This window comes from Lissotriton vulgaris, chromosome 11 (genome assembly GCF_964263255.1).
Source record: "Lissotriton vulgaris chromosome 11, aLisVul1.2, whole genome shotgun sequence".
NCBI classification, from domain to species: Eukaryota; Metazoa; Chordata; class Amphibia; order Caudata; family Salamandridae; genus Lissotriton; species Lissotriton vulgaris.
The window spans coordinates 1,003,783,213-1,003,808,361 of NC_141699.1; the positions used below are offsets into that span (position 1 = coordinate 1,003,783,213).

The 25,149-nt window shown below is 45.3% G+C and overlaps 1 protein-coding gene across 2 annotated transcripts in view; it reads left to right on the plus strand.

Annotated features, from left to right (window-relative positions):
• Positions 1 to 25,149, plus strand: part of PHC3 (polyhomeotic homolog 3) — a 499,049-nt gene that overhangs the window by 211,669 nt on the left and 262,231 nt on the right. The window lies entirely within an intron of this gene.

Sequence of the window (25,149 nt, forward strand, 5' to 3'; positions counted from 1 at the left end):
ATCTGAAATGATCAGTGGTGTGCATTGCTCATGCTAAATGTAGTATTGATTGTGGCTTTTAAACAGTTTAAGCGGTGTTATGTTTTTTGCACTGAATGTTGTGAAGGTAGTCGTGGAAACCACCCATTTATTTGAGATGAAGGCTTGCAGGCATGTCTAGTAATTAGTATGCAGACTGATTTTTGGAGTAATTGCTCAAGTGACGTATAAGCTAATATATTCTGCGACCTCCGTTTAAAATCTTTGCAACATTCTATAGAGAATAGTTAAAATTGTAATCACTTGTTTTTACAGTTGTAGTTGATAACAGGCTTGCAGCTTACTAATGCTGTAAATAAGGTATGTGACTGTTACTCATTAAAAATCCGTTTTTTGATCTCAGGGTGTGAGATATGTCTTTTAAGTGAAAACACACACAGTGCCTAGAGTCAAACTCTAAGGGCCGAATGTGTACGAGGGCAATAATAGGGCCACTTTGGCACAGGTCTCATTATCTGTGATCTCTGCCTTATTACGTTTGCAGTCAATGGGATGGAGGAGCTGCTACCTACTGTGCCATTGCCTGCCATAAGATAACAGCTGTGACACCCATTTTAGGGTGGTTGATCAGCCACCTTTTATGAAAGAATCACTTCTATGCAAGACTGAACATCGTATTGCCTTTGTGATTTTGGGTCCACAGAGTGAGAGGTCCATACTAGTAGGTCATATAGGAACTCAAAAAAGGATTTCTGATGTTTCAGTCAAATCTGATTTCTTGATCTCACATACAATTCAGTGATGAGTCTTGGATTCTCTGGGTCTTAAATATACTGGTAACATTTCCTGGCTACTCCTCTTTTAGGGATAATATTGGATCAGTACTAGGGATATCATAGGGCAAGTCACTTTCCTTCGGGTGAATTGACAAGTTAAGACTGATCCCCTAAAGTCCTCTAGCAGATTATCTGTTTTCACATGTTCTTCTTGGATTGCACCACAATTGACTAACTTACCTCTCTTCCACATCCACCTTGCAACTAAGATACATTTTCTCTCAAAAGTTAATTATCTCGTTTGTAATGAACAAGTTATCAATTAAGGATATAATCCTGTCATCATTACCAGCTTTATATTATTGGAAATCATGTTTCTTAACTTCCAGCTGGGTACAAAAATGTAGTGTACATGGTATCTATTCAGAATTTAGTAAAAAACTGCAAGCACTTTTATAATATTTCTTGTGGTAAATATTGTAGCCTGGTGGATCGCAATCAGTTTGGCTCCTTAAAAGGCCATCTTGTTATGGGGTCGATTTGATATTTCTGAGACACCAGTCAACAAAGGGAGAGACAGGGTTCAAGGGCAGTCTTAGTCCCCAATCAGTAGATACATAAACAAAGGAAGAGTGTCCGTCAGTATGGCGTTAATATAGTGGAGATAGCACGTAAAAATATGAGGCCAGCTGTGGTTGGTCAAAAGACTGGACCAACTTTCAAGAAAAAATGCATGATTTTTTCAGGAAACCCTCACTCACCCTAGTGGTGACATGCTTCATCATCGGGTCCACTAGGGAGATCGAGTACCTCCCCAGTGTGCTACGACGCCAGGAGACTGCGGAGCAGGTTTTGTGAGAGTGAAGAGTGAATAAAGTGTGGTTAAAAATGTCAGAGGTTGTCCCAAAAAATCATTTATTCGCTGGTCAACTTGACATATTAAAATTAAAGACTATGTGCAGGGAAACTAACCAAAAGAAATACTGGTGTTTCCCTGTTAGGGGAAGGTCAACATGTTTCTGCCCTTTAAGTGTATGAATTTACAGGGCTTTCGTCAGGACCAGTAAGCGAGTGTTACCTCAACAGGTATAGGCGCGCTAAGGCCTACCCTGCCGTAGGCAGTGAAAGTTAAAAAGTAGCACTATGTGTAAAAATTGGTGCGTTTAAAAATACAAACCAAAAGGCTAGGGGCTTTACCTCTATTGCGAGGAGCCCAGAAGTCTGTAGGTAGGTGATAGACAGACAAACAAACAACACACAAAACATAAAAACAAGAACAGACAATCATTATTGATCATGTTTTGTTGCCATTCAACTTATAGTGTGGCGTGATACGTGCTAACAAACCTATCAATGGCCGTGGCCGAGATGGATTGCATTGTAGAATAGAGGTTGTGCCCAAGAACCAGGGTGATGGGCCTCAACTAGAACCAGAGTCGAGTGATCTGGCACAAAGCATTGCACAATTGGTGAGGTAATGTAAATGGAGGCTTGCAGTGCTAAGTCCATCCGTGTGGGAAGCCAGGCGGCTGCCCGTAATTGTAACATTACCTATGGTAAGGAGGCGGAGAAATGATCCCCGAGGTGTAGCGTAGGAAGCAGAGCTACGTAGTAGTTATGCGCAGCCCTGCTGGCCGTGAATTAGAGAGCTTTAAATAGGCACGCAAAATATAAGTGAAACAATCCTCACTTGTACTCAATGTGAGCCACGCCCCATAGATTCAGGGGGGGGGGTGGGAGCGACAATGGCACACCCTATCAAGGTAAAAACAAATAAACAACGGAGAGTTCAAGGAATCTGGCAGAATCTCACACACAAACACTTAGCTTATTAAGATGTCCAAATGGTTGGTCTTACGCCCGCAACGCTCAGCACCCACTCGGCACCTAGCTGTCCCCCGCTGGATCTCGTGGATCACGAGCGAGGGGCAAGCCCGGCGCTAAGAGGGGGAGGCGTCGAGGCGTCTGCCAATGGAAGACGTTTGTTTAAAACGAGGCTTGGAAAGCAAGCCCCGCGCTACAGCGAGCGAAGCGCTCGGGTCTTTCTGATCATAAACGAGGCTTGGAATACAAGCGAGGTGCGCATGCGCGCACGAGGATAGAGTCATAGATTGTTTTACAGCGAGGCTTGGCACGCAAGCCTCCAAGGATCGGCTGATTGGTCTGTGAGCCTTGGGTCCGTTTTTGTAATGCGGACTTTAATAATAAAATACAAGTTCATGGCTCATTATGGCTGATTATGAGCTCATAGAAGGTCACAAAATAAGGCAATAAAAGGGTGAATGCCCCCCATAGGTGATGTATCAAGGGAGTTAATACTATAAGTATGATATATCGTTTTCACATGGTTAGAGCTGCAACAAGAAAGTTATTATTTTCACATGTTTAGAACAGTAATCTTAGGTGATGCCCTCATGTGTGAAAAAGGTTCATAATTGATCATTGTTACTGTTTCAGAACGCTGGCCCAAGGTATTTGATCATTTAGTCCTTGGATATGTGTATTGAGTCTGTAGACCCAGCGCTGCTCTTTTTCAAACAGGATGTTCTCTCTGTTCCTGGGGTTATTGACCTGTTCTATTACTGTCCAGGTCATATCATTGGGGGTATGATTTGCCTGCAGAAAATGTTCGCTGAGTTTGGTGGTTACTTTCTTGCAGCGAACATTACTGCGATATTCGCCAATGCGTGTCTTGACTTTCCGGGTTGTCATGCCCACATATCTCTTGGCACACGGGCAAGTAATCAAATATATAACATTAGTGGAGTTACAGTTGGTATGGGATTTTTGGGTCCATACTTTGCCCGGTTCCAGATTTAGCTGTTTAGTGTGGGTGGTTAAATGACAGACACTGCAGTCAGTACATGGAAAATGTCCAGTAATGGGGGGTAAGTGCCATGGTTCAGTGACGTATCTGGTAAGTGATGATGGACATGTTAAAGGCCTTGTATGAACCAGGGCATCCTTGAGACTTCTGCCTTTTTTAAAAGAAAAAAGTGGTTTTTCCCAATCACCTATGCTACTGGTGATAATTCTCCAGTTCTTATTTATTGATTTTTTTACATTGTCTGAAAGCGTGCTATATGTAGTAACACAAGTTAATGGGACATCAGTGTCAATTTTCACATTCTCTTCAAGGAGGGCTTCCCGAGGTTGATTCCGGGCCCTGGTCTGTCCTTTGTTGAGGATGCCTTGAGGGTAGCCTCTTTGTCTCAGTTTGACAGTTAGGTCCTTTGCCTGTGTCTTATAGTCTGTAGTGCTGCTGCAATTTCTTCTTAAGCGGAGGTATTGCCCATAGGGCAAGTTTTCACGCAGCGGCCTTGGATGGAAGCTGCTGAATTGCAGAAGGTTATTCCTTGCCGTAGGTTTGTGATGGGTCACAGTAGTGAGAGATGTTCCCTCGATCCTTATCACTACGTCCAAGAAAACTATTGATTCTTTGCTGTAATTGTTAGTGAATTTTAGATAAGGGTCAAGGGTATTGACCCAGCTCAGGAATTCAATGAGACTGTTTTCAGTGCCCGTCCATAGTATGAGAATGTCATCAATGTACCTCCTCCATAATCCTATGGAGGAGGCAAAGGGGTTGGATGTAGGCAGGATATGCTTGGTCTCAAAATCGTATACGTACAGCCCCGCTACGCTAGGAGCGAAGGTGCTGCCCATTGAGGTCCCTGTGCATTGAAGGTACAGTTGCCCTTTATACTCAAAGTAATTTTCTTTAAGGGCCATCCTCTTGCACATTGTAAGATGAACGCCTTTGGCGTGACGTATTCCCAAGTCACTGTGTCCAGTGCTTGTGCCAGTACCCGTAGTGTTTCTTCCTGAGGGATACTGGTGTATAGACTCTCTATGTCCATAGTGACCAAGATGACAGAGTCTGGTTCAAAGGAGATGTCATTCAATAGCCTGAGAAGGCTTTTTGTGTCCTTCAGGTAGGTGCTGGAGTTTTGCACTATTGGCTTTAGATATTGGTCGCAGAAAGTGGATAGAGGTTCCAGTACTGAGCCAATGCCAGACACTATGGGGCGTCCTGGTGGCGGTAATACATTTTTTTGTGTTTTTGGCAATGTATAGAAATATGGGATCGTTGGACCCCCTGCCATAAGGTATGCCGCCTCATGAGGTGAGACATGTTCGTTCAGCTCAGCCTCTTGTACAAATGTGGATATTCGTGCTTTCATTTCAGCAGTTGGGTCTGTGGTAAGAAGGGTATAGTTAGTTCTGTCATTTAGAAGAGTTAAGCAGACTTTATCGTAATCCTCAGTATCCTGGATGACAATCCCACCGCCCTTGTCAGCGGGTTTAATGACAATGTCTTTGTCATTTTTCAAGTTCTCAAGGGCTTTGTGTTCTGCCGCCGAGAAATTGTTGAACCGTTTGGGGTTTTCAAGGGCTTCCAGATCTTTTGTGACCGCCTGTTCAAAAGTCGTGATTGCTGCTGGTATGGTATGTGGTGGTGGCATGAAAGTTGATTTCGGTCTGAATGTTGTGTCAAACTCCTGTTCGTTGGTTTCAGACTGCTCTTTGGACTCAAAAAACGCCTTGAGTTTAAGTTTTCTAAAGAATTGTGCGAGCTCACAATGGAGTCGAAATTTGTCCGGACGTGAAGTAGGGACAAAACCCAAACCCCTCTCTAGGACTTTTGTTTCGTCTGGTGTGAGAATTTTCTTTGAGAGGTTTGTTACAAGACTTAGACTGCACTCGTGCTGGCTGTTGCTGTTCGACTGCGAGTGTGTTTCCCCACTGCGTCTTCGTCCTCCCAGGTCACTTGTGTGTTCCCTCTGCTCCGTCCCCGTCCCCGCCCGCCTCTCCCTAAAAAAGGCATGGGTGGGTGATTTTGGGGAAAAAGGGGTTGCATGTAGGGGTTCCAGTTCATCATCGGGAACTGGGGTTGTTGGTAAAACAAAGGTGGGGGACCATTGTTTGGTTGACCATAATTCTGCCATCTTGGTTGTTGTGTAGGGTAATTAAATCTGCCTCTGCCCCCTCTACGTCCTCTTTGTTTTGGGCTCTGGTTGCTCGTAGTACTCCCACTGGACGAGTGGCTGTCTGAATAATCAGATTTGTTAGTGTCCTTTTTTGGTGCACTATAGTTAGGATCAGAGTAGGGGTATATACTTTCAAATTTAAATTTTTCGAGATCTTTTTGGAATTTCGTTAATTTTGCTTGCATCAGATTGTCTTTGTATTCTACAAGGTCTCTATTGATTTCGTCCAACTTTTTTTTATATCCAGTTATCGTAGCTTTGAACTGGGCTTCTGTCTGTTGGATCTCGACCTGTAGGGTTTCTGATAGGCGAAGTGCTGTTTTAATAATCAGCACTAGCCAGTCTCTTGTGCAATGCCATGCAATCATGGCCCAATCCCTTCTGAAGGTGGCATCATTTAAAAATATCCTTGGAGCATTGGTGACCAATAACCCTTTGGGGGCTGAGTTAGAGGTGAGGTATTGTTTAAGAATTGTGCTATGTAAAATGGTTCTAATTCTGTCACGCTTTAGTTCCGTCAATTGTTCCCATTCTGCTGTGTGTGACACTGCTTGCGCTATTACTGGGTCTGCAAATATGTTTGGGTCTGCCAGTAGTTCGTCTATTTCCTCCGTAGTGAATGTTAATCCCAGATTTGGTGTTGCCATTTTGGTTTCTATAGATACCAGGTGTTGTATCTATGAAAAACGTATTTTGAGTTATCAAAGAAAGTGATACTCTCACTGCTGTGTGCAGCTAGATATCAGTCAACAAAGGGAGAAACAGGGTTCAAGGGCACTCTTAGTCCCCAGTCTTTTGACCAGTCTTTAGTCCAGTCTTTTGACCAACCACAGCTGGCCTCATATTTTTACGTGCTATCTCCACTATATTAACGCCATACTGACGGACACTCTTCCTTTGTTTATGTATCTACTGATTGGGGACTAAGAGTGCCCTTGAACCCTGTCTCTCCCTTTGTTGACTGATATCTAGCTGCACACAGCAGTGAGAGTATCACTTTCTTTGATAACTCAAAATACGTTTTTCATAGATACAACACCTGGTATCTATAGAAACCAAAATGGCAACACCAAATCTGGGATTAACATTCACTACGGAGGAAATAGACGAACTACTGGCAGACCCAAACATATTTGCAGACCCAGCAATAGCGCAAGCAGTGTCACACACAGCAGAATGGGAACAATTGACGGAACTAAAGCGTGACAGAATTAGAACCATTTTACATGGCACAATTCTTAAACAATACCTCACCTCTAACTCAGCCCCCAAAGGGTTATTGGTCACCAATGCTCCAAGGATATTTTTAAATGATGCCACCTTCAGAAGGGATTGGGCCATGATTGCATGGCATTGCACAAGAGACTGGCTAGTGCTGATTATTAAAACAGCACTTCGCCTATCAGAAACCCTACAGGTCGAGATCCAACAGATAGAAGCCCAGTTCAAAGCTACGATAACTGGATATAAAAAAAAGTTGGACGAAATCAATAGAGACCTTGTAGAATACAAAGACAATCTGATGCAAGCAAAATTAACGAAATTCCAAAAAGATCTAAAAAAAATTTAAATTTGAAAGTATATACCCCATCTCTGATCCTAACTATAGTGCACCAAAAAAGGACACTAACAAATCTGATGATTCAGACAGCCACTCGTCCAGTGGGAGTACTACGAGCAACCAGAGCCCAAAACAAAGAGGACGTAGAGGGGGCAGAGGCAGATTTAATTACCCTACACAACAACCAAGATGGCAGAATTATGGTCAACCAAACAATGGTCCCCCACCTTTGTTTTACCAACAACCCCAGTTCCCGATGATGAACTGGAACCCCTACATGCAACCCCTTTTTCCCCAAAATCACCCACCCATGCCTTTTTTAGGGAGAGGCTGGCGGGGACGGGGACGGAGCAGAGGGAACACACAAGTGACCTGGGAGGACGAAGACGCAGTGGGGAAACACACTCGCAGTCGAACAGCAACAGCCAGCACGAGTGCAGTCTAAGTCTTGTAACAAACCTCCCAAAGAAAATTCTCACACCAGACGAAACAAAAGTCCTAGAGAGGGGTTTGGGTTTTGTCCCTACTTCACGTCCGGACAAATTTCGACTCCATTGTGAGCTCGCACAATTCTTTAGAAAACTTAAACTCAAGGCGTTTTTTGAGTCCAAAGAGCAGTCTGAAACCAACGAACAGGAGTTTGACACAACATTCAGACCGAAATCAACTTTCATGCCACCACCACATACCATACCAGCTGCAATCACGACTTTTGAACAGGCGGTCACAAAAGATCTGGAAGCCCTTGAAAACCCCAAACGGTTCAACAATTTCTCGGCGGCAGAACACAAAGCCCTTGAGAACTTGAAAAATGACAAAGACATTGTCATTAAACCCGCTGACAAGGGCGGTGGGATTGTCATCCAGGATACTGAGGATTACGATAAAGTCTGCTTAACTCTTCTAAATGACAGAACTAACTATACCCTTCTTACCACAGACCCAACTGCTGAAATGAAAGCACGAATATCCACATTTGTACGAGAGGCTGAGCTGAACGAACATATCTCACCTCATGAGGCGGCATACCTTATGGCAGGGGGTCCAACGATCCCATATTTCTATACATTGCCAAAAACACACAAAAATGTATTACCGCTACCAGGACGCCCCATAGTGTCTGGCATTGGCTCAGTACTGGAACCTCTATCCACTTTCTGCGACCATTATCTAAAGCCAATAGTGCAAAACTCCAGCACCTACCTGAAGGACACAAAAAGCCTTCTCAGGCTATTGAATGACATCTCCTTTGAACCAGACTCTGTCATCTTGGTCACTATGGACATAGAGAGTCTATACACCAGTATCCCTCAGGAAGAAACACTACTGGTACTGGCACAAGCACTGGACACAGTGACTTGGGAATACGTCACGCCAAAGGCGTTCATCTTACAATGTGCAAGGATGGCACTTAAAGAAAATTACTTTGAGTATAAAGGGCAACTGTACCTTCAATGCACAGGGACCTCAATTGGCAGCACCTTCGCTCCTAGCGTAGCGGGGCTGTACGTATACGATTTTGAGACCAAGCATATCCTGCCTACATCCAACCCCTTTGCCTCCTCCATAGGATTATGGAGGAGGTACATTGATGACATTCTCATACTATGGACGGGCACTGAAAACAGTCTCATTGAATTCCTGAGCTGGGTCAATACCCTTGACCCTTATCTAAAATTCACTAACAATTACAGCAAAGAATCAATAGTTTTCTTGGACGTAGTGATAAGGATCGAGGGAACATCTCTCACTACTGTGACCCATCACAAACCTACGGCAAGGAATAACCTTCTGCAATTCAGCAGCTTCCATCCAAGGCCGCTGCGTGAAAACTTGCCCTATGGGCAATACCTCCGCTTAAGAAGAAATTGCAGCAGCACTACAGACTATAAGACACAGGCAAAGGACCTAACGGTCAAACTGAGACAAAGAGGCTACCCTCAAGGCATCCTCAACAAAGGACAGACCAGGGCCCGGAATCAACCTCGGGAAGCCCTCCTTGAAGAGAATGTGAAAATTGACACTGATGTCCCATTAACTTGTGTTACTACATATAGCACGCTTTCAGACAATGTAAAAAAATCAATAAATAAGAACTGGAGAATTATCACCAGTAGCATAGGTGATTGGGAAAAACCACTTTTTTCTTTTAAAAAAGGCAGAAGTCTCAAGGATGCCCTGGTTCATACAAGGCCTTTAATATGTCCATCATCACTTACCAGATCCGTCACTGAACCATGGCACTTACCCCCCATTACTGGACATTTTCCATGTACTGACTGCAGTGTCTGTCATTTAACCACCCACACTAAACAGCTAAATCTGGAACCGGGCAAAGTATGGGCCCAAAAATCCCATACCAACTGTAACTCCACTAATGTTATATATTTGATTACTTGCCCGTGTGCCAAGAGATATGTGTTTACAACAAGGGGTGGTGAGGGACAGAGTCTCTGAATTAAACAGAATACTCTCACCCAGTCAAGAGATCAGGGCTAGATCCAACACCGTTTTTTAGCTCACTGCACCATCCCAGTTTCAGAACCTGGCTGTATGCAAATTAGTCTGTTCCTGTCCCAGTGCATGATGGGAACAGGGCAAACCAAACTACAAAAGCCAATTCTTACACTGGGAAGGAAACAAGCTACCGGGGACCGGTTTCTGGCATTTCAGCCTCTTCGGCCCGGCTTGCTTGAATCCTGATGGTGCAATGAGCAAGGGACTCACATCTGAGTATACCCTTCCACGCTTAGGGTGGACAAAAATATTTACAACAAGGGGTGGTGAGGGACAGAGTCTCTGAATTAAACAGAATACTCTCACCCAGTCAAGAGATCAGGGCTAGATCCAACACCGTTTTTTAGCTCACTGCACCATCCCAGTTTCAGAACCTGGCTGTATGCAAATTAGTCTGTTCCTGTCCCAGTGCATGATGGGAACAGGGCAAACCAAACTACAAAAGCCAATTCTTACACTGGGAAGGAAACAAGCTACCGGGGACCGGTTTCTGGCATTTCAGCCTCTTCGGCCCGGCTTGCTTGAATCCTGATGGTGCAATGAGCAAGGGACTCACATCTGAGTATACCCTTCCACGCTTAGGGTGGACAAAAATATTTACAACAAGGGGTGGTGAGGGACAGAGTCTCTGAATTAAACAGAATACTCTCACCCAGTCAAGAGATCAGGGCTAGATCCTACACCGTTTTTTAGCTCACTGCACCATCCCAGTTTCAGAACCTGGCTGTATGCAAATTAGTCTGTTCCTGTCCCAGTGCATGATGGGAACAGGGCAAACCAAACTACAAAAGCCAATTCTTACACTGGGAAGGAAACAAGCTACCGGGGACCGGTTTCTGGCATTTCAGCCTCTTCGGCCCGGCTTGCTTGAATCCTGATGGTGCAATGAGCAAGGGACTCACATCTGAGTATACCCTTCCACGCTTAGGGTGGACAAAAATATTTACAACAAGGGGTGGTGAGGGACAGAGTCTCTGAATTAAACAGAATACTCTCACCCAGTCAAGAGATCAGGGCTAGATCCAACACCGTTTTTTAGCTCACTGCACCATCCCAGTTTCAGAACCTGGCTGTATGCAAATTAGTCTGTTCCTGTCCCAGTGCATGATGGGAACAGGGCAAACCAAACTACAAAAGCCAATTCTTACACTGGGAAGGAAACAAGCTACCGGGGACCGGTTTCTGGCATTTCAGCCTCTTCGGCCCGGCTTGCTTGAATCCTGATGGTGCAATGAGCAAGGGACTCACATCTGAGTATACCCTTCCACGCTTAGGGTGGACAAAAATATTTACAACAAGGGGTGGTGAGGGACAGAGTCTCTGAATTAAACAGAATACTCTCACCCAGTCAAGAGATCAGGGCTAGATCCAACACCGTTTTTTAGCTCACTGCACCATCCCAGTTTCAGAACCTGGCTGTATGCAAATTAGTCTGTTCCTGTCCCAGTGCATGATGGGAACAGGGCAAACCAAACTACAAAAGCCAATTCTTACACTGGGAAGGAAACAAGCTACCGGGGACCGGTTTCTGGCATTTCAGCCTCTTCGGCCCGGCTTGCTTGAATCCTGATGGTGCAATGAGCAAGGGACTCACATCTGAGTATACCCTTCCACGCTTAGGGTGGACAAAAATATTTACAACAAGGGGTGGTGAGGGACAGAGTCTCTGAATTAAACAGAATACTCTCACCCAGTCAAGAGATCAGGGCTAGATCCAACACCGTTTTTTAGCTCACTGCACCATCCCAGTTTCAGAACCTGGCTGTATGCAAATTAGTCTGTTCCTGTCCCAGTGCATGATGGGAACAGGGCAAACCAAACTACAAAAGCCAATTCTTACACTGGGAAGGAAACAAGCTACCGGGGACCGGTTTCTGGCATTTCAGCCTCTTCGGCCCGGCTTGCTTGAATCCTGATGGTGCAATGAGCAAGGGACTCACATCTGAGTATACCCTTCCACGCTTAGGGTGGACAAAAATATTTACAACAAGGGGTGGTGAGGGACAGAGTCTCTGAATTAAACAGAATACTCTCACCCAGTCAAGAGATCAGGGCTAGATCCAACACCGTTTTTTAGCTCACTGCACCATCCCAGTTTCAGAACCTGGCTGTATGCAAATTAGTCTGTTCCTGTCCCAGTGCATGATGGGAACAGGGCAAACCAAACTACAAAAGCCAATTCTTACACTGGGAAGGAAACAAGCTACCGGGGACCGGTTTCTGGCATTTCAGCCTCTTCGGCCCGGCTTGCTTGAATCCTGATGGTGCAATGAGCAAGGGACTCACATCTGAGTATACCCTTCCACGCTTAGGGTGGACAAAAATATTTACAACAAGGGGTGGTGAGGGACAGAGTCTCTGAATTAAACAGAATACTCTCACCCAGTCAAGAGATCAGGGCTAGATCCAACACCGTTTTTTAGCTCACTGCACCATCCCAGTTTCAGAACCTGGCTGTATGCAAATTAGTCTGTTCCTGTCCCAGTGCATGATGGGAACAGGGCAAACCAAACTACAAAAGCCAATTCTTACACTGGGAAGGAAACAAGCTACCGGGGACCGGTTTCTGGCATTTCAGCCTCTTCGGCCCGGCTTGCTTGAATCCTGATGGTGCAATGAGCAAGGGACTCACATCTGAGTATACCCTTCCACGCTTAGGGTGGACAAAAATATTTACAACAAGGGGTGGTGAGGGACAGAGTCTCTGAATTAAACAGAATACTCTCACCCAGTCAAGAGATCAGGGCTAGATCCAACACCGTTTTTTAGCTCACTGCACCATCCCAGTTTCAGAACCTGGCTGTATGCAAATTAGTCTGTTCCTGTCCCAGTGCATGATGGGAACAGGGCAAACCAAACTACAAAAGCCAATTCTTACACTGGGAAGGAAACAAGCTACCGGGGACCGGTTTCTGGCATTTCAGCCTCTTCGGCCCGGCTTGCTTGAATCCTGATGGTGCAATGAGCAAGGGACTCACATCTGAGTATACCCTTCCACGCTTAGGGTGGACAAAAATATTTACAACAAGGGGTGGTGAGGGACAGAGTCTCTGAATTAAACAGAATACTCTCACCCAGTCAAGAGATCAGGGCTAGATCCAACACCGTTTTTTAGCTCACTGCACCATCCCAGTTTCAGAACCTGGCTGTATGCAAATTAGTCTGTTCCTGTCCCAGTGCATGATGGGAACAGGGCAAACCAAACTACAAAAGCCAATTCTTACACTGGGAAGGAAACAAGCTACCGGGGACCGGTTTCTGGCATTTCAGCCTCTTCGGCCCGGCTTGCTTGAATCCTGATGGTGCAATGAGCAAGGGACTCACATCTGAGTATACCCTTCCACGCTTAGGGTGGACAAAAATATTTACAACAAGGGGTGGTGAGGGACAGAGTCTCTGAATTAAACAGAATACTCTCACCCAGTCAAGAGATCAGGGCTAGATCCAACACCGTTTTTTAGCTCACTGCACCATCCCAGTTTCAGAACCTGGCTGTATGCAAATTAGTCTGTTCATCACCACCCCCTTTTGTAAATCGATTTTGGCCACTATAGGTGTGGCAGGGTATACTCAGACATGAGTCCCTTTCTCACTGCTCCATCAGGATTCAAGCAAGCCGGGCCGAAGAGGCTGAAATGCCAGAAACCGGTCCCCGGTAGCTTGTCTCCTTTCTGGTAAAGAATTGGCTTGGTAGTTTAGTCTGCCCTGTTCCCATGATGCACTGGGCCAGGGACAGACTGATTTGCATATAGCCATGTTCTGAGCTTGGATGGGGCAGTGAGATAAATAACGGTGATGGATCAAGCCCTGATCTTTGGACTGGGTAAGAGTGGTCTGCTCAATTCAGACACTCTGTTCATCACCACCCCCTTTTGTAAATCGATTTTGGCCACTATAGGTGTGGCAGGGTATACTCAGACATGAGTCCCTTTCTCACTGCTCCATCAGGATTCAAGCAAGCCGGGCCGAAGAGGCTGAAATGCCAGAAACCGGTCCCCGGTAGCTTGTCTCCTTTCTGGTAAAGAATTGGCTTGGTAGTTTAGTCTGCCCTGTTCCCATGATGCACTGGGCCAGGGACAGACTGATTTGCATATAGCCATGTTCTGAGCTTGGATGGGGCAGTGAGATAAATAACGGTGATGGATCAAGCCCTGATCTTTGGACTGGGTAAGAGTGGTCTGCTCAATTCAGACACTCTGTTCATCACCACCCCCTTTTGTAAATCGATTTTGGCCACTATAGGTGTGGCAGGGTATACTCAGACATGAGTCCCTTTCTCACTGCTCCATCAGGATTCAAGCAAGCCGGGCCGAAGAGGCTGAAATGCCAGAAACCGGTCCCCGGTAGCTTGTCTCCTTTCTGGTAAAGAATTGGCTTGGTAGTTTAGTCTGCCCTGTTCCCATGATGCACTGGGCCAGGGACAGACTGATTTGCATATAGCCATGTTCTGAGCTTGGATGGGGCAGTGAGATAAATAACGGTGATGGATCAAGCCCTGATCTTTGGACTGGGTAAGAGTGGTCTGCTCAATTCAGACACTCTGTTCATCACCACCCCCTTTTGTAAATCGATTTTGGCCACTATAGGTGTGGCAGGGTATACTCAGACATGAGTCCCTTTCTCACTGCTCCATCAGGATTCAAGCAAGCCGGGCCGAAGAGGCTGAAATGCCAGAAACCGGTCCCCGGTAGCTTGTCTCCTTTCTGGTAAAGAATTGGCTTGGTAGTTTAGTCTGCCCTGTTCCCATGATGCACTGGGCCAGGGACAGACTGATTTGCATATAGCCATGTTCTGAGCTTGGATGGGGCAGTGAGATAAATAACGGTGATGGATCAAGCCCTGATCTTTGGACTGGGTAAGAGTGGTCTGCTCAATTCAGACACTCTGTTCATCACCACCCCCTTTTGTAAATCGATTTTGGCCACTATAGGTGTGGCAGGGTATACTCAGACATGAGTCCCTTTCTCACTGCTCCATCATGATTCAAGCAAGCCGGGCCGAAGAGGCTGAAATGCCAGAAACCGGTCCCCGGTAGCTTGTCTCCTTTCTGGTAAAGAATTGGCTTGGTAGTTTAGTCTGCCCTGTTCCCATGATGCACTGGGCCAGGGACAGACTGATTTGCATATAGCCATGTTCTGAGCTTGGATGGGGCAGTGAGATAAATAACGGTGATAGATCAAGCCCTGATCTTTGGACTGGGTAAGAGTGGTCTGCTCAATTCAGACACTCTGTTCATCACCACCCCCTTTTGTAAATCGATTTTGGCCACTATAGGTGTGGCAGGGTATACTCAGACATGAGTCCCTTTCTCACTGCTCCATCAGGATTCAAGCAAGCCAGGCCGAAGAGGCTGAAATGCCAGAAACCGGTCCCCGGTAGCTTGTCTCCTTTCTGGTAAAGAATTGGCTTGGTAGTTTAGTCTGCCCTGTTCCCATGATGCACTGGGCCAGGGACAGACTGATTTGCATATAGCCATGTTCTGAGCTTGGATGGGGCAGTGAGATAAATAACGGTGATGGATCAAGCCCTGATCTTTGGACTGGGTAAGAGTGGTCTGCTCAATTCAGACACTCTGTTCATCACCACCCCCTTTTGTAAAGAGATATGTGGGCATGACAACCCGGAAAGTCAAGACACGCATTGGCGAACATCGCAGTAATGTTCGCTGCAAGAAAGTAACCACCAAACTCAGCGAACATTTTCTGCAGGCAAATCATACCCCCAATGATATGACCTGGACAGTAATAGAACAGGTCAATAACCCCAGGAACAGAGAGAACATCCTGTTTGAAAAAGAGCAGCGCTGGGTCTACAGACTCAATACACATATCCAAGGACTAAATGATCAAATACCTTGGGCCAGCGTTCTGAAACAGTAACAATGATCAATTATGAACCTTTTTCACACATGAGGGCATCACCTAAGATTACTGTTCTAAACATGTGAAAATAATAACTTTCTTGTTGCAGCTCTAACCATGTGAAAACGATATATCATACTTATAGTATTAACTCCCTTGATACATCACCTATGGGGGGCATTCACCCTTTTATTGCCTTATTTTGTGACCTTCTATGAGCTCATAATCAGCCATAATGAGCCATGAACTTGTATTTTATTATTAAAGTCCGCATTACAAAAACGGACCCAAGGCTCACAGACCAATCAGCCGATCCTTGGAGGCTTGCGTGCCAAGCCTCGCTGTAAAACAATCTATGACTCTATCCTCGTGCGCGCATGCGCACCTCGCTTGTATTCCAAGCCTCGTTTATGATCAGAAAGACCCGAGCGCTTCGCTCGCGGTAGCGCGGGGCTTGCTTTCCAAGCCTCGTTTTAAACAAACGTCTCCCATTGGCAGACGCCTCGACGCCTCCCCCTCTTAGCGCCGGGCTTGCCCCTCGCTCGTGATCCACGAGATCCAGCGGGGGACAGGTAGGTGCCGAGTGGGTGCTGAGCGTTGCGGGCGTAAGACCAACCATTTGGACATCTTAATAAGCTAAGTGTTTGTGTGTGAGATTCTGCCAGATTCCTTGAACTCTCCGTTGTTTATTTGTTTTTACCTTGATAGGCTGTGCCATTGTCGCTCCCCCCCCCCCCCCCCCCCCATCCCTGAAACTATGGGGCTTGGCTCACATTGAGTACAAGTGAGGATTGTTTCACTTATATTTTGCGTGCCTATTTAAAGCTCTCTAATTCACGGCCAGCAGGGCTGCGCATAACTACTACGTAGCTCTGCTTCCTACGCTACACCTCGGGGATCATTTCTCCGCCTCCTTACCATAGGTAATGTTACAATTACGGGCAGCCGCCTGGCTTCCCACACGGATGGACTTAGCACTGCAAGCCTCCATTTACATTACCTCACCAATTGTGCAATGCTTTGTGCCAGATCACTCGACTCTGGTTCTAGTTGAGGCCCATCACCCTGGTTCTTGGGCACAACCTCTATTCTACAATGCAATCCATCTCGGCCACGGCCATTGATAGGTTTGTTAGCACGTATCACGCCACACTATAAGTTGAATGGCAACAAAACATGATCAATAATGATTGTCTGTTCTTGTTTTTATGTTTTGTGTGTTGTTTGTTTGTCTGTCTATCACCTACCTACAGACTTCTGGGCTCCTCGCAATAGAGGTAAATCCCCTAGCCTTTTGGTTTGTATTTTTAAACACACCAATTTGTACACATAGTGCTACTTTTTAACTTTCACTGCCTACGGCAGGGTAGGCCTTAGCGCGCCTATACCTGTTGAGGTAACACTCGCTTACTGGTCCTGACGAAAGCCCTGTAAATTCATACACTTAAAGGGCAGAAACATGTTGACCTTCCCCTAACAGGGAAACACCAGTATTTCTTTTGGTTAGTTTCCCTGCACATAGTCTTTAATTTTAATATGTCAAGTTGACCAGCGAATAAATGATTTTTTGGGACAACCTCTGACATTTTTAACCACACTTTATTCACTCTTCACTCTCACAAAACCTGCTCCGCAGTCTCCTGGCGTCGTAGCACACTGGGGAGGTACTCGATCTCCCTAGTGGACCTGATGATGAAGCATGTCACCACTAGGGTGAGTGAGGGTTTCCTGAAAAAATCATGCATTTTTTCTTGAAAGTTGGTCCAGTCTTTTGACCAACCACAGCTGGCCTCATATTTTTACGTGCTATCTCCACTATATTAACGCCATACTGACGGACACTCTTCCTTTGTTTATGTATTTCTGAGACACACCACCAGCTCACTTTCTTCACTGTACTTTAAGTGGAAGTACATCCATCAATTTAGATGATAAGCATACTCTGAACCTCTTATGGTCATATGCTTTATAGTTTTTCGGAACATAAGCTTTTCAGTACTTTTAGTAGTCCCTTTCCATGTCCTGAAGAAGGTGACTCATAGTGCAATTTTGCAGGTTTGTCAATCCCCAAGTGACTATTGTGGCATATCCGGATAACCTGCTAATTGACATTAGCCGCCAATTAATTTGGATCAAAGGCCAGACTGGATTCTATCACTTTGCATGCACAATAATAACCGGCTAGATGTTTCAACACTTACCTTCTTTCTCCGCCTAATGCTTCTGAACCATTGAAGTGCTCACATTATTGCAAAAATGTTCTTTCTGACTTTTGATAGAGTTCTTACTTTATTGGCCTATGTAATGACTGTCCTGATGATCTTGCTTTTGGTTTAGTCCCAGTGTCATAACTTTGTCGGAATAGCCACTTTACAGATACAATGTTCTTAAATTCACTGGTTAATCTCAATAACCAATCTGCTTTATTATCTGCTCAACATACTACTCCTCATTTTATGCTTCCTCATTAGTTCCATATGAGGCTGAGTCAAAAAAGGCATGGTTTCGTTTATTTTCCAGCTGTATGTGGCTGAACCTTGAAGCCCATTTGTTCCTGGTGGACTCTTAATTTGATTCTAACCCCAAACATATTTCTTGTGTTAGTCCAATCCTTAAGTCATGATTTAATGACCATGAAATTCCGCTACATTTGTAGGCATTGCAATTTTGGTAAGGATATGCTAATAATGTTTTAATACATGTTCTCCAGTATTGGGGTGTCTTTCATAGATTCACATGCCTGAATCATTCCCCGTCGTCAGAGTGGGAGCCCCACGGTACATTAAAAAGCAATAATTTGCATATAAGAAACCAAAAACCTTGGTAATAACAATCAGGAATTAAAGTAGCCCTAAGCTACAGTGTAAAAACTTCCAAACTCATGACTATCCTTGTCATTTTGTATAGACCAAACTGCAGCCAATCAGGAGCCAGCACCCACCAGAATGTTCTTCCCAGTGGCTCAGGCTCTCAGATTTTCTACCGCATGTCGTGTGAAGGGAGTCTACCTGAGCTCTGCTCAGTACTTCTCAACCTGACTGGTTCCGACCTACTTTTAGAATGTCTTCTTCAAAATCTCTCTTCAGACCTTGTGAGTCTTGTGGGAAGCTTAGGCTTTTTAAAGAAGATCCCCACAAAAAATGCATTTATTGCCTGTATCCAGGCCATGAGGTAAAAGATTGTAAGATCTGCAGAACCTTTCCTCAGAAGACCCTCAGAGACAGGGAAGGTCGTCTTCTCCTGTGGTTGCTGAAGATCAAGGACCAGGACAATCCTCTATCTGAGGTAGGAAGTCTGGCTTCGGGGTCAGATTAAAAAAAAACATTTGTAGAGCACGCTACTCGCCTATCTACTGTTTCCTCCAGAAAGAGGAAGATTGAGGAAGAGGTATCTTCTCCTGGGGCTAATGTGTCGAGAAAAGCTATGGATTCTAGCTTGCCTTCCTCCTCTACTGCAAAAAAGGCTTCTCCGCCTTCAAAATCTGGACTTAATACGCACCCGAGAAAGTCTGGAAAGTCTTTACCATCATGAAGACTGTCACAGAAAGTTTTACCTCAGAAATCGACATTGTCGACGACTGCATCGGTCGACGATCACCGTTTCTGATGTTTCCCCCACGTCGACTGTTACTTTCTCATTGCCAAGACCTAAAATGATAATGTCTTCGGCTTCTTCCCAGTCGACGATGGTCTCAGTTTCAGTTCGACCCATCTCTTTGACGAAGATAATGCCTTCAAGCGTCGACGCTCCTTCATCGTCGAAGAAAAAGGTCCCGTCAACGAGCGCATCATCTACGAAGAACACCTCGACGAAGCTTAGCCCACCGACGAAAGTCACCCCGTCGTCGACGGCTACGTCGTCAACGAAGACTTCGCCGACGAAGATTGCCTCGTCGTCGAAAACATCGTCAACACTGATGGCCCGTCGACGAAGTTCATTGTTTCATCGACGGCCACAGTTCATATAACATCCCAGTCGACGATACCGTCGCCAGTTTGTCCGTCGATGCCTCTTCTTTCATTGTGTACAGATATGCAAGTTTGGTCTGCTGCTCCACCTGCTGCCTCCTTCACCTCGCCGTCTATGGCGGCTTCTTTATTGCAAAGAAGAGGCTCTTCTCTAACGGCTCTATCACCGCTGAAGTTCACTGAGCAACTTCTAGACTCAGAAGAGGACGATGATGAACAATCTGACGTGGATGACAGGTTCCGTGCAGCCAGAAGTCCTTCTGAACTGCTGAGAAAGTTGCAGGAAGATGATCAGGAGGAAGAGCAGTTTCCTGAGCCTACAGATCAAACCCCTGCCACGGTGCCAAGAGCACAGATGCCGTTACATCTCCTTAACAACCTGCAATATATGTTGAGCAACTATTACCGTCGGTTCCCTCCATCTGAATCAGCAGAGTCGCTTCCTGCAACACCCATGCCTCAAGCACCTGCTTCAACCTTGAGAATCTCAAGACAGTCTTTTCCAACATCAGCACATGACATACGTTCCACAATTCCACCTTCTCCGGCACAATCCCACCATACTTAAGAGTATATAACAACTGATGATGACAGAGAAGAAGGAGAGGTGGAAGATAAATCTGTATTGTCGGAGTGGGACGATTACCAGACGCATACCCCATCACCTACTGCTCCTCATACCACAGACTCTCCGCCTGTGGACATTGGAGGATTCCATCTAGTAATGGAAAGAGCAACAAAAAGGTTTTAAATTGCTATGGAAACTAAACAAGATGTTGTTTTTTATATGACTTTAAAGATCAGCCACAAAGACAGGTAAAGACAATCCCAATAATAGATTTCATTTGGAAGGAGGGTCTTAGAATCATGTTGACTCCAAATTCTTTACCTGCAGTTTTACCTTGTGTAGACAATAAGTATAAAGCACCTCTCACCTCACCTGCATGCCTTATAGGGCAAGCAAAGACGGAGTCGGTTGTCACTGCAGCAGCCCAAAGACGGGCCAGAAACCCATCTTCACAAGCGACCGCTCCACCTGACAGGGATGGCAGACATCTGGACTCCATTGGCAAAAGGTGTCAACGATAGCTGCAACTACGATCCGTGCTGCAAACCCCCTAGCAATATTGGGGATATATGATAGACAAATGTGGTTGGATATTTTACCATATATTGAAAAGCTTCCGGAACCAGAAAGATCAGAAGCTAAGAAAGTATTGCGTGAAGGAGAGTGCGCTTCTGCGGAAATGATTGATGTGGCATCTACAGGCTTCCGACAGTTGGCAGGTGCAGCAGTGCTGAGGAGGCAGGGTTGGCTGAAGTCAACATCCTTCCGCCAGGAAGTCCAGGCTAAAATAATCGATATGCCTTAAAATGGGGAGTTTCTCTTTGGCCAGCATATTGATGAATCCCTGCAGGCCATAAAGAAAGATACAGAAACTGCAAGGTGGCTGGGAAGCCTGCAGTTTCGTAAATCGTCCTTTTGTGGTGCCTAAGGACGTGGGTCTTATTCTAATAGAGGGGGCTACTCTCAACAACGCTCGTACCAATCTTCACAAGGTAACCAGCAATACCAACCATATAAGCAACAAACGTACGGACAGCGAGGCAACAACTTTTCACAAGGGAAAAGATAGCCTTCTTATCGGGGACGGGATTCCTCCAGAAGGCAATGAGACCTACCACGTGCCACTACCTCTGCCCATACCAAGGTCAAAAGTTGGAGGAATAATATCCCATTTCTTCTCGAATCGGTCTAAAATTACTACGGACAAGTGGGTCCTGGATGTAGTGGCCAGAGTACACGCTTTAGAATTGATCAAAACGCCTCCAAATTCTCCTCCAAAGGCTCCACCACCAGCTCACCTCAAGGAGCTGTTCTCCCAAATAAATGTAATGATTCGGAAAGGTGCAATTCCTCAATTGCAAAAAGGAAAAGGTTTATATTCAAGGTTCTTCCTCGTATGAAAAAAGTCAGGGGAATGGCGCCCTATCCTCGACTTGCATGCCCTCAACAAATACCTCAAAAAATTGTCCTTCCGGATATTAACACTTCAAGAAATCCTCCATCTTCTTTCCGAAGGGGATCACATGGCCACCCTCGACCTTCAGGATGCTTACTTTCATGTACCCATCCTTCCCAGGCACAGGAAGTTCTTAAGGTTCAGAGTGGCTGGCGGGGCTTTTCAATTCAAGGTTCTCCCATTTGGGCTTCGCTCAGCACCCTGTGTGTTCACAAAAATATTAGCTCCAGTGGCGGCGCATCTTCGCTTGGAAGGCATTCAGTTTTTCCCGTTCTTGGACGATTGCCTTATCAAGGCCAATTCTTTAGGAGCAGCAAGAGTGCACATTCAAAGATGCCTGTCGCTATTCCAGTCTCTGGGACTCAATCAATTTTTTAAAATCCCGTTTTACGCCATCACAGAGAAAGTTGTTTCTGGGAGCCACATTAGACACTCGGCTCACTCAAGCCCTCGTCTCAAAAGATTTGCAATATGGCTCCCAAGTTTGCGGCACAAAGAGTACGTTTCAGTCTCATCCTGCATCCCTCTCATACCCAACTGCCGTCTTCGGATGAGGCCTTTCCAAGAGGAACTCAACCTCCAATGGGTGCAGGTTTCGGGGTCGTTCGACGACAGGATTACCATAACTCACCGTATGAGAGAAGCTTTTCTTTGGTGGATTCAGAAGAAGAACTTGCAAGTAGGGTGTTCATTCTTGACGGTAGTGCCAAGGTATACCATCACCACGGATGCTTCCCTGGAAGGATGGGGGGCACTCCTGCAGGGAATGACTGTCAACGGAAAGTGGAATACGCATCAAAAGAAATGGCACATAAATCTGCTAGAGCTGAGAGCAATTTTTCTGGCCTTGAAGTCCTTTCGAGCAGTAACACAGGGATCCACAGTTCTAATCAGGACAGACAATACAACAAGTATGCATTACTTAAACAAACAAGGGGGCACAAAATCGGCCCTTCTTTCTCAGCAGGGCCAGGAGATTTGGGATTGGGCTCTAGATCACAAGATAAATCTTTCGGCAGTTCACGTTCCAGGAATGTCCAATGTGCTAGCGGATTCTCTCAGCAGGGCTGCAGTGTCCAATCACAAATGGGGAATCCATCAATCGACTCTGGACAGAGTCTTTCGAGAGTGGGGTCATCCCGACCTGGACTTATTTGCAACAAATCAGAACCACAAATACCTACACTTTGCAAGCTGGATTTTCCACAAGGACTCATGCGGGATGCGCTTTCGATGAACTGGTCTCAGATATATGCATACGCCTTTCTGTCGATTCCTTTGGTTCCCAGGGTCAACTGGAAAATTAAACCGCAACCGTGTCGCCTCATTCTCATTGCGCCCAGGTGGCCTCAACAATATTGGTTCACCAAGCTTCTACTTCTCTCAGAGTACAATCCAATACAGCTTCAACCAATACCGAATCTTCTGACAATCCAGAAGGGTCAAATTTGTCATCCGGACCCAGCTTTCTTGAAATTAGCAGCTTGGCTCCTCAACACATTGAATTCGCCCATCTAAATATCCCAGAGGATTGTCAAGAGGTTTTAGCCAATGCTAGAGCGCCTGCTACTATTAAGACATACAAACTTAAATGGAAAAGGTTTTGTGCCTGGTGTCACACTGCCAATTTAAATCCAATTCACGCTAAACCAGAACAGATCTTGCCGTTCTTTCTTCATTTGGCTAGATCTGGCTTGTCTCATTCCACACTGAAGGTGTTTTTGGCAGCCATTTCCAGGTTCCGTCAAGATGGCTCTAATTCTCTGTACTATGCTAGAATAATCCAACAATTCTTTAAAGGCCTATTCCGAATGTTTCCTCCAATTCAACGTCCACCTCCTTCCTGGTACTTAAATGTGGTGCTCTCCCAGCTCATGCGTTACCCCTTTGAACCTATTCATAAAGTGGATCTCAAATTCCTTTCATGGAAGGTTTCTCTTCTAGCACGGACATCGGCACGTAGAGTCAGTGACATTCAGGCATTCACCACCAAGTCTCTGTTTTTACAGTTCACTTCAAATTCAGTGGTGCTTCGTACCAATCCAAGCTACATACCGAAAGTTCCATCCGACTTTCATCTTAATGAGCCAGTGATTCTAAAGACATTCTTTCCTAATCCGCAAACAGTAGCGGAAAAAGCCTTGCATTCCCTTGACATTGGGACATGTCTCAAATTCTATCTCCAATGAACTGCTACATTGCGTAGGACAGATCAATTATTTGTAGCATACGGAAGGTTACGTCAAGGATACGCTGTATCTAAATAGACCATAGCCCGCCGGTTGTCCTCAGCAATCAGTCTATGTCATCAGCAAGCGGGAAGGCCACTGGAATCATTGCCAAGGGCACATTCTACGAGAGCGGTCTCCTCCTCAACAGCCCTTTTCATGGTGTGCCTCTCCATCACATCTGCAGAGCGGCAACTTGGTCCAGCAAGCATACGTTCACCAAGCATTACTGCTTAGATTCTGATAGCGACGCAGATACTTCAGTGGGACGAGCAGTGCTTCGCAATGTTTTTAAATAAGGTGAGCCTCTGTTCTCCCTCCTCCTCTATGCTCTTTTAGACGCTTATTTTACATGTAATTCTCATTTGCAAGACATGTCTATGAGCATTATGGTATGTACTGCTATCCACTCTGATTCAGGCATGTGAATCTATGAAAGACACCCCCATACTGGAGAAGAACAATAGTTACTTACCTGTAATCTGTGGTTCTCCAGTATTGGTGTCTTTCATAGATTCACATGCACCCACCCACCTCCCTCAGAAGCTCCTCAGGCGATGGTGTTGGTTTCACTCCTGTGCGAGAAAATCTGAGAGCCTGAGCCTCTGGGGAGAACATTCTGGTGGGTGCTGGCGCCTGATTGGCTGCAGTTTGGTCTATACAAAATGACATATATAGTCATGAGTGTGGACGTTTTTACACTGTAGCTTAGGGCTACTTTACTTCCTGGTTGGTTATTACCAAGGTTTTTGGTTTCTTATATGCAAATTATTGCTTTTTTATGTACCGTGGGACTCCCACTCCGAGGACGAGGAATGATTCAGGCATGTGAATCTATGAAAGACACCAATACTGGAGAACCACAGATTACAGGTAAGTAACTATTGTTCTTATAGGTCATTGAAGTAAAGGAGATTCCAACCTGATGTGTGAAGTCTCTTCTTGAGACTACCAACATTCACAAATCATTACCACTGGACTTTTGGTTTCAAATTCCTCTTTATTCGGTCATTATAGGACCATAAAAGCACAGGATAAAAAATGTACATCTTCATAAAATATAAATAACACTCTAAAATCATCATGAAGCAGATGATCATTAAAATGCATTGTCTTCTCAATTTGAAAGCAGCAGTGATATAACTGAGAACAGCAGCTCAGACATTGTGTAATTCTAAGCTTCGCATGTAGATCAGACCTTCTTTGTAAGAATTAAAGTGCTTATGTAAAAGGGCAGGGCATAG